Below are 9,515 nucleotides of genomic sequence, written 5' to 3' on the forward strand. Positions count from 1 at the left end.
ACACATAAATAACAGAATGTGATAACTTGCTAATCCTTTTTGACATATATTCATTTTGAGACAGTACAAAGACAACATAGCTGATGTTTTAACTCATCAACTCTCATATATCACATCATCAATATGCTCATTCTGAATCTGATGCAGCAACACATTTCACACAGGTTGGGACAGGAGCAACAACAGACTGGGAAAGTTGTGGAACGCTCCTAAAACACCTGTTTGGATCATTCCACAGGTAAACAGGTTGATTGGTAACAGGTGATAGTATCATGATTGAGTATTAGGCTCACAACTTTGTGAACATGTTATTGTATAAAAGATGTTACTACATCTACTAGCTTCATGGGAACACTTTGAATCTGTTAAACACAATTTGTTTGCAAATGATTGATTTCTGTCTTTATTTCCGTTTTACACAGCATCCAAGCTTTTTTGTAACCAGGGTTGTGTGTTAAATAACAGACAGACAGACTCAAAGCACTCCTTCCATTACTCAACTAAATTTTCACCGACCTTTCCCTTAGAGAGCTTAAATAAAACCACAACGTCCTTGGAACGAAACCTTGCTGAACAGTAAATTGTGCAGTTCACTCCAGTTGTGTAGACACAGATGCTAAACGTACTACTGAACTATTCTCATCTTTAGAGGCCTTTGACAAACACCATGTTCCTGAAGCCATGACCATCACAGGCGTAAGGTTTATATTGCACCAAATCATAACTGAAGTTATCTCAGGGCACTTTTCATATAGAGAATAGGTCTAGACTCTACTCTTCATAATATTATTAACAGGGACAGAACAATTCCTTCCATGAGTCCATGAGACCAGTACATCTATGAAAATGGACTTGTCCCTCATCAACACTTGGCTTTTACAACAGCAGACCTTAACTTAGATGTTAAAAGGAACAGCTCAACATTTTAGGAAGAACACTTATTCGCATTCTTTACAACAGTGAGACAAAAAGATCTACCAATCTCAAGAGCTGAAACAATTTCAAAAACACTTAGTCATTTTAGGAGGAGTTTCATGTTGTTGTGTGTGCAGCTTCCTGAAGTCTTGTCATCACAGCTGAGCTGTGACAATAAAAGGGAAAAAAACAGCCCCACCTCTAAGGCTGTCTTCTTTGTGAATGGACAATAGACAAACAGAAATAAAGATACATATAAATCACATAAGACAACGTTGTCACGTTGTGGTCTGGCAATGGTTGGGCCTGGTTCAAATTCTTTGCCCGACAATCCTGCATTTTTTTTTTTTTTGCTGGCGTCCCCTGCACTGGCCCCATGGTGCATCAATGGACTGTCCTCTTTCAAATGAATGAGAGGGCTGCATTTTTTCATGCAGGGCTCAAGTTTGTATGAACATGGCCTTACAAACGTATCTGTTATAATGGCGGTCTATGTGGAAAATTCTTGTAGGGCCACAGGGGATGTGGCCACATGGACATGGACTGTTCAGCAGTTACGATGATGTATGATGAGGGTTTAAATTCAAATATAGTGATAATATAATATTATCTTATAATAAGATACCAAACGCAAGGAAGACAAATAGCTTTTTCAGAAGGACATGCAATTTCTTTCATAAATGAGAGTCAAAGCTGGGGGAACAGAGACATCCCAGGAAGTAATGTCAGTTTCTGCTGGGTCCAGAGTCCCTTCACTACGATCAGCACCACCTTTACAGCCCAGCTCACCACAGGCCCAAAACAGATCATAAACGTCCTGAAATACCACCATCCTCCTGTTTCAGTTTGAATATAGGATTTAGGGATGAACCTGCTTGCACACGCAGGCAGATAATGTACAGTGATGTAAACAAAATCCTGTTGTGCATCACAGTGCCAAGGTAGAAGTTACAAAGAGACACCCAGAGCTCAAAAGACATGGCAGCAGAGTGAGATGCCAAGTATGACTCAACAGTAAAACATCCAACACTGGTTAACCACTGCCTACTGCTGTGTGTGACACAAAGAAAGACACACTGAGACACAACTACACGCAAGAGACAGACAGGAGTAAACAGGGTGTGCGCACTTTCGGTGTGGTGTGTATTTTTGCCTTTTAAAGAGCCAGAGAGAAGTGAGATAACAGAGAGCTATCAATAAAGGAGGGCTTGACAGGCAGCATGTTCTCAGTGTTTTATCGCTCCTCCAAGAGAAAGGAAAAACATCTTCTCTGACTCCATGTCTGGCGGTCCCTGTTTTATTGTTCTGAGGAGTCTCCACAGGAAGTGTCTTCTGTCCTCACCACAGCGCTCGTTTCCCTCTCTGTCAACATTCTATAGGTCTTCCCATTTTTCACATTCCCAGATTTCCACACTTGATCCGAGACGGTCAGAAAATGCACCCTCTCAGAAACTCTGCGTGCTCTTCGTCAGCACAGTCACGACTGAACAATATGGAAGCCAAGAAAGCGCTCAAAGTCCCTTCTGATGGCATTTGATGTGAAAATGAAGAGCTGAGAATCTCAAGGTTTCTGCCGCAACCGCACACCCAGACAGGTGGTTTCTGGTGGCTGGTTCATCCTCTCAGAATGAATACCAGTGTGAGATCAACTAGAGCTAGTCTGTGGTCAGAAATAACCTACATGGCATACTGTTAAATATGGGGATCCACTTTAAAGGCACTCTGTGGAGTTACTGACCACTGGTGGCGCTATCGAGCAACTATTTTGCAAACAGATCCCTGTTTTGTTTGTTTTGTGCTCTACTACCCATGCATGTACACACTAAGAACATGATAGAGCTAACTGCCACTTCTATGTCATGTCATGTCATGCAGGACATAGTAGTTACTGGATGTAACTCCAGTGCTATGAGAGAGTGCATGATGCACAAATAAATATAAACGTAGCTGCGTAGCTATACTATAACCTGACTGCAAAAAGATGACAACAATAAAGCTCGAACAGTGAAAACAGTGAATATACCAAATGAATACATGTACATTGATGAAAGATGTGCAGTCCTGTGCTTAACCATGTTACGTAATGCTATCTATACGTACAGTTCATGAGGGGAGAGGGGGTGCTTGGCATGCTGCTTTGTTAGCTGGCATCGGTGGATGAGCACTTCTGAGAAGAGTTGTGGTTCCAATGTCAACCAGTACAGGCTTTGCAAGGCATTCCCTGATCACATTTTCTGGCCGCCATTACCAACTGCCAATCGTCTATGAGCCATATCATCCCATACGGATCGTTTTTTTGTTTTTTTTTTTATGGCAGCTGGCATAGCAGTATAGGTCGGTTTGACTCCTTTGTAGTGTACTGGGATCTCCACCAGGTGACAGTGTAACAAACACTATAAATGCTGTGTGACTGTAAAGTGTGAAGTAAAGAACTACAAAAAGTCAGATCCTGTTCAGAGGTGTAACGCTGGGAGCAAACCACATGCCAGCAGGCGTACTGTCCAGCTGTGGCTGTTTCAACGGTTATGTAACTGACATTAGTCAACTATAACAGATCACATGATCAAATGTTAGACTGACTTTATGAAGAATACCCTAACCAGGATCATGTTGAGAATGTTACGCAGCAGTCAGCCAAACATCGAGATAAGCTATATTAGGTGATGGATAGACCTTGATTTGATAGTCGCCAGCACACCCCCACCCATTTAACATTTTGAATTTGGTGTAATATACCATTCAACTACTGAATGAAAGGAATTTTCAGTAAGACTATTTAGCAGGCTGAACGATGAGTTAGCCTGACTGTCTGTCTATTAGCTGACTGGTTTGTATGAAAAAGAAACAATCTTAGCAAGCCTTTGGAAGTGGAACAGTCAGTATAAATGGAAGTGTGACCATGCTGACCAAGCAGCTAAACGGTACAGAGAGACAGAAAAGGAAACAGCTGGATTTGCAGTCTTTCTCTCATCAGACGCTCACACAGCCACCACAGTGAGACTGTCTGTGACTGGCATAAAATATCACATATCTGCTTTAGTTGCCTTGTAGAAGAGCGCTTCTTTTTTCCTTTTCTGGACTCACTGCTTCATCTCATGCAAACATGTCTTTATCAGCTCCATAGCTGTCATTTCGGTAGGGTAGGGTATGGTGGCTGCCATATCTTGGAATCAGGCTGGTTAAATAAAGATATATCATACAGATAATGTATGTAGCTAATGTACACAGCAGTTAACATTGCACTTTTTTAGTGTTTGCGTGTCTGTGTTTGTGATTGTGTTACAAATTGTTTAGCTAAACTTATCAATATCATTCGGGAAAGGAAGAAAAATTTGAGGCTAATTAGTTTGCATTTAATCAGCATTGAACAAGACATGAAACAAGATTCATTTCTGTCTTAAAATGCACCAAAACTATCTTAGAACAACAATGAGTGATGACAGCTGTGGAATCTGCACTGGTGAAGACACTAAATATGGATGATCTGGTGACTTTGATCAGTTAGGGTCCAGACGCAACCCTCTTATGAACAAACAGCAGCCTACAGCACCAGAGGGTAAGAAGATGGGAATATCTGCCTCCTCTAATCTGCTGACTAACATTTGTGCTGAGCAAATTATCATCTGTGTCAGCCTGGTGCTATTTAATGAATGATAAGATACTATAGTTAACCATCATCATCATCAGGCCTATTTGTCTATGAGAAAAAAATAGACCTCTGATAGGTCCGTAATACAGCCGTCAGTGAATATAGTGTCTGTGAGTGAACTTGTTGAACTTGTCCATGATTTGACAGTGAGTTATGGAAGCATTTGCCCAACTGCTTTACACAAGTGCTCAACAGCCTGCACAAATGACGTCTGTGATGGTAGGTGTCTTTTCCAGTAAGCAATGAAATCAAATATAGTATTGAGGACTGAAATCAGCCTGCATGGTTGAGCCTTAGTACTTTAGAAACTACTATAAATGTGCCTGTTACATGCCAAATTTGCCTTGTGTCATTCACAGATCCATGCATGCAAAAAGAAGGCAAAGGCATAGCATAACATCTAATCCATTCAAAGGCACGAAGAGATTTTTTTCATGGAAAAGCCTTGTAAATAAGTACTTCTGATGAACAGAGATAAGTTTTTAAGGGTTTAATTAATACCAGGACAGGAACTTTAATTCCTCATGTTACTGCTGAAGCATAGGCAGGAGAAAGAAAAACAAAGTTAGAAACAAAACAAAACAACAGGCTTGTATGGGTGACGTGCGTTTCATGTATTCAACTTGATATCACAAGTAACAGGAAATATGCTCTCTGCATAGAGCACAGCACTGCCATGAGCAAGACTAGCAGTTCAGTGCCCTCTGCGGCTCTCCATTCTCTACAGTCCCACAGAGATAAGGTAGGTCTGAAATGACAGGCTTCGACAACACGCACAGTGATGTTCTTATGCAACACTGCCTCAGTGTGCAGTACCTAACCTCATCTGTCCGCGAGGAATGTGCTGATCCATTCAGTCAGTCTGTGTGTTTGATTTTGTAAGTGCGTAATCAGTCTGTCTTGTGTCTGCTTTTATGGACAGAAATTCAGCCGTGTTAAACTTGTTCTGGAGTGATCACAAGCTTTTCAAACGACTACAGGTTTTCTAAGAAAATGCTGGCCAATACTGTGTAAGAGGATGTTGTAAAACATTCAGTGCGACATTTCATAGACTCAACATGCTGGAGCGAGAGCAGATTTTCAGGTCAGTTTATTTACTGAACTGAATTTGTTCTGGTGACACTTTAGAATGTAGACATTTTAGATTATTAGGACAAATTCTATCGGTCAAAGGTCCCATATTTTAGAAAATGACATTTTCATATCCTTCTTGATGATAAAGCAGGTCTAGGTGCTATATAAATACTGTGAAAGCATCAAAATGCTCGAAATGCAGTCAGCACCTCAGGACTGCTGCAGGGTTGTGATATCACAACTATAGGATCATCGCCCTCAGCCACGCCCCCTGCGACAGAGCTGATGCAGTAACACGGTGGGCGGTGCCTGGCCAGGCCTGTGAGAGCTGACCAATCAAAGCAGACTGAGCACTGAGGGAGGCGTTAAAGAGACAGGCAGTAAAAAGTGCTTCAGGTAGAAGGTGAATAGAGGTGCTGCGGCAATGGACAGTATGAGAAAAATAATGTGTTTTTGAACTTTAAACCTTTGTAAATCTATTGTAGCTGACACCCAAAATACAACATGGAACCTTTAAAAATTACATTAATCAACACTTACAACTGCTTGCACATAGATTACAGTGTCAAATATATATCAAATATTTCTATACTGATTAAAAATGATAAATTGGAGGGGGGAACTGATAAAAGTTGAAAAAAGTATGAGAAAGTAACTGATTACTCACTAATTTGCTGCTAGCCACGGCACTGATGGCTGAAACACATTCCCACTAATGTTCTAATAAAATATGGAGCTCAGACGTTGATTGCTTGTGTGTGCCACCTTTTTCTACTTTTGAAAAGATTATTATAATTATGTGCCAACATCAAACGATTACCAGCTTCAATACACGCAGGATGCATCAACCTGAGTAGCACGGCATGTGTTTCGCCTTCCTGAGAGCTGTGGTTCTGACTTTCTTTCATAGCATCTACCTCTTTAATCAAGGCCGAACTGCTGAACGCGGAGTCTACTGCTGCCTGACAGAGCTGACAGGAGATCGGGCAGTTTGACCCTTGTTTCAACTCGGGATCCATCTTGTTAGCGGCTGTCAAAGCCACCCTCCTGCTTTAACTGTACTTTGGGCTCAGGGGTGATAAGTAAGAGGTCGACCTGCCCCCCCCCCCTTCTCTCACCAAACTGATCACACGCCACAAAGATCACATGCACGCCAGCAATCCATCAAACTGCCTCATCTTAATGTTTCTGGTAGAAACTGGGAGGCACTACAGAGTTCACCAAGCTAAAACCAGCATACCCACAGTTTTATAAGGGGAATACATACAGTTGATTAGGTACATCTAGCTACAGCTAAGCTAATAACACTGTTTTAGAGAGATGCTCAGTCACTTTTATGATCATTTTGGAGGCTGCTGTTGAATTGTATTGCCAGATGTTTTCTTTAAATATTTGGTCTGCCCTCATTAGTGTAAAGGGGTGGACAAAATAATAGAAACACCTCTCACCTACTGCATAAACCTATCACTGTGACACCATAGGGTGGTGTACTGGCATGGATGTTAGCTAATGTCGCTAAAATCACAGCTGTAGGCAACCACGCACATCCTCTGACTTCCTGTTAGAAACTGTAATTTATGTATTATCTAGAACAGACAAAGCATCCATAACTCTTCAATAAAGTCACTCCTCTCCAGTAACCTCTTTGGGGTTCATTATGTGAAAGCATCAAACTGACGTTGAGTTACACAAAAAAAAAAAAAAAAAAGGCTTTCTTGCCAAACCTCAGAGGTTCGTTGTTTGAAGCTGCAACGTTGCAACACGTAGCTGCAAAAGTTGCTTAAACCACAAAAGCCAATGGAATAAAAATGAAAGGCAAGCTGCGTTTCTGCTCTTGTCTAACTGGAGAGAATTCCAAACCAGACTGAAATGAGACAGTAAACCAGGCTGAGAGACTGTTGTAGCTTTTGGGCCGGCTATCTTCTTACCTTGTTGCAGTGTTGACTTCAGGCAGTCAGATCACTCCCCTGCACTCCCGTCTCGTCTGTTTTTACGCCAAATACGCTTGAATATCTTTCCGGGACTCTTTAAAGCATCTGTGCCCTTTCGCAAAATGATAAACGCGGGTGAAACCATTAAACAACACCATTTTCTTTCACGTTCAAATCCCTTTTAAAGTTGGGCGCTGGTTGAGAAGGTATTGGGTCCATGCTAGGAGTCAGTCCCCCGATGTCAAGCTCGATAAGGGGGAAACTCGATATTTCCGCTCATTATTTTCAAAACAAATCTCTGTTTAGTGAAAAACGTCTTGCTCATATTGATAAGGACCAAAATCAAACAATGCTGAACTAATTTTCGTTAGGGAAGATTAAATGTATGTTGAGAGCTGCTGTACTTGATGATTTCATGTTAAGTGACAAGTTTAAGACTTTATTTTGAAAGGAAAGTAACCTCACGTCTGGTGTTATCCTGTTTAACTTTCTGAGTCGAGTTTGTACATTATTTTTCTCGTCAGATGAGAAATGTCTGACTGGCTGTCGATCACAAGCCACACCGAAGTGTTTCGACTGAAATATTTTGTTGCAGTTTAAAGTTTTGCGTTAATTAAACTTATTTAAGTGTTTATTACTTACTTATGTTTAGGTTAAGTTCGAATCGTTTCAGAAAAAAATCTCAGTGGTGAGAAAGACAGTCTGCAAAATTTCACAAGTATAGGTAACCAGGAGTCACTGAAGTCCAGCGTCCTGGAGATTTTCTCTTGATAAAGTGCCTTATCACTGTCACACTGTTTTGTTCTCTCCAACTGGATTTAGTCATTACTGTATAGAATTACGCCCTCTTGTGGTGTAAGAGGAAAAGTACATTAAGAGCCACGCAAGAAGAACCATCAGGAACACATTAGCATGCGAGTCTCTAACTTATCGAGATCATTATTCATCTCATTTCCCTGCTGTTCGATGTTTTAATACAGTTTTAATATCGAAGACCAAATGTCTCATTAAGCCCCTCATTTTTTTTCGTTTAATCTCTGCCATGTGGCGTTCACAGCCAATAAATATGAACTAATCACCCAAACAGCAAAGACGGACAGACCCCACTAATCAATCACTGATCTATTTGTGGTTTGCTTGGGTAGCCTAAAGAGAATCCCAAATATGCACTTGGGTGTTGTTTTATTATTTATTTAATTTATGTGTTTATTTATACAAATGATTGTAAAGTCAAATATGTGAAGTAGAGTGTTTATCAACCATTTAAAGGTCCAGTGTGTCAGATTTAGAACTATCTATTGGCAGAAATTGAATATGACATTCATAAGTATGTTCTCATTAGTGTGTGATCACCTGAAAATGAGAGTTTTTGTGCTGTGTTTAGAATATCTACAGATGGAGCTGGTCCACTTCCATAGTGCCTGCCATGTTGCACCACCATGTTTCTACAGTAGCCCAGAACAGACAGACCAAACACTGGCTTGAAAGAGCGCCATCACATTTTTGACATTTTTAGCGGTCACCGCAGGCCATTTTGAGGTGCTGTACTCAGCTGGTTGCAATCTGCAACCTCATGGCTAGATGCCACTAAGTCCTCCACTCTGGTCCTTTAATAGATGAAGGAAGTTCATGCTCGTTGACTGAGGTGAGCCAGCCTGCCTGCTGTTACTGTAACATTCCTCAGAGTGGTAGCAGAGAACTATTTATACATTAATTACTCCCTTGTAAACAAAACAATGGTATTTTACAGCATGGGATTAAATGATGCATCTTTTCCATTGCACTAAATCCACTCTAGTTTTGGTATAGCTGTGTAGATATTGATGTTATACAGTGCTGTTGATATTATAAATGATACACAGTCATTTTGATTTATTTGATTTCATTGATAAGTTTGTGTTATGTATCAAGAATTAAATTAATCACTATACAATCACAATGCAAAG

The 9,515-nt window shown here is 40.7% G+C and overlaps 1 protein-coding gene across 1 annotated transcript in view; it reads right to left on the reverse strand.

The window, feature by feature from the left end:
- Window positions 1-7,742, reverse strand: part of si:dkey-172h23.2 (uncharacterized protein LOC393772 homolog) — a 38,341-nt gene extending 30,599 nt beyond the window's left edge. Inside the window, exon 1 of the mRNA XM_041938621.1 lies at window positions 7,567-7,742. The gene's annotated coding sequence lies outside the window, so the exon portion shown is untranslated. The remainder of the gene's footprint in view (window positions 1-7,566) is intronic.
- Window positions 7,743-9,515: the final 1,773 nt, after the last annotated feature.

This window comes from Chelmon rostratus, chromosome 6 (assembly GCF_017976325.1).
Source record: "Chelmon rostratus isolate fCheRos1 chromosome 6, fCheRos1.pri, whole genome shotgun sequence".
Taxonomy (NCBI): domain Eukaryota; kingdom Metazoa; phylum Chordata; class Actinopteri; order Chaetodontiformes; family Chaetodontidae; genus Chelmon; species Chelmon rostratus.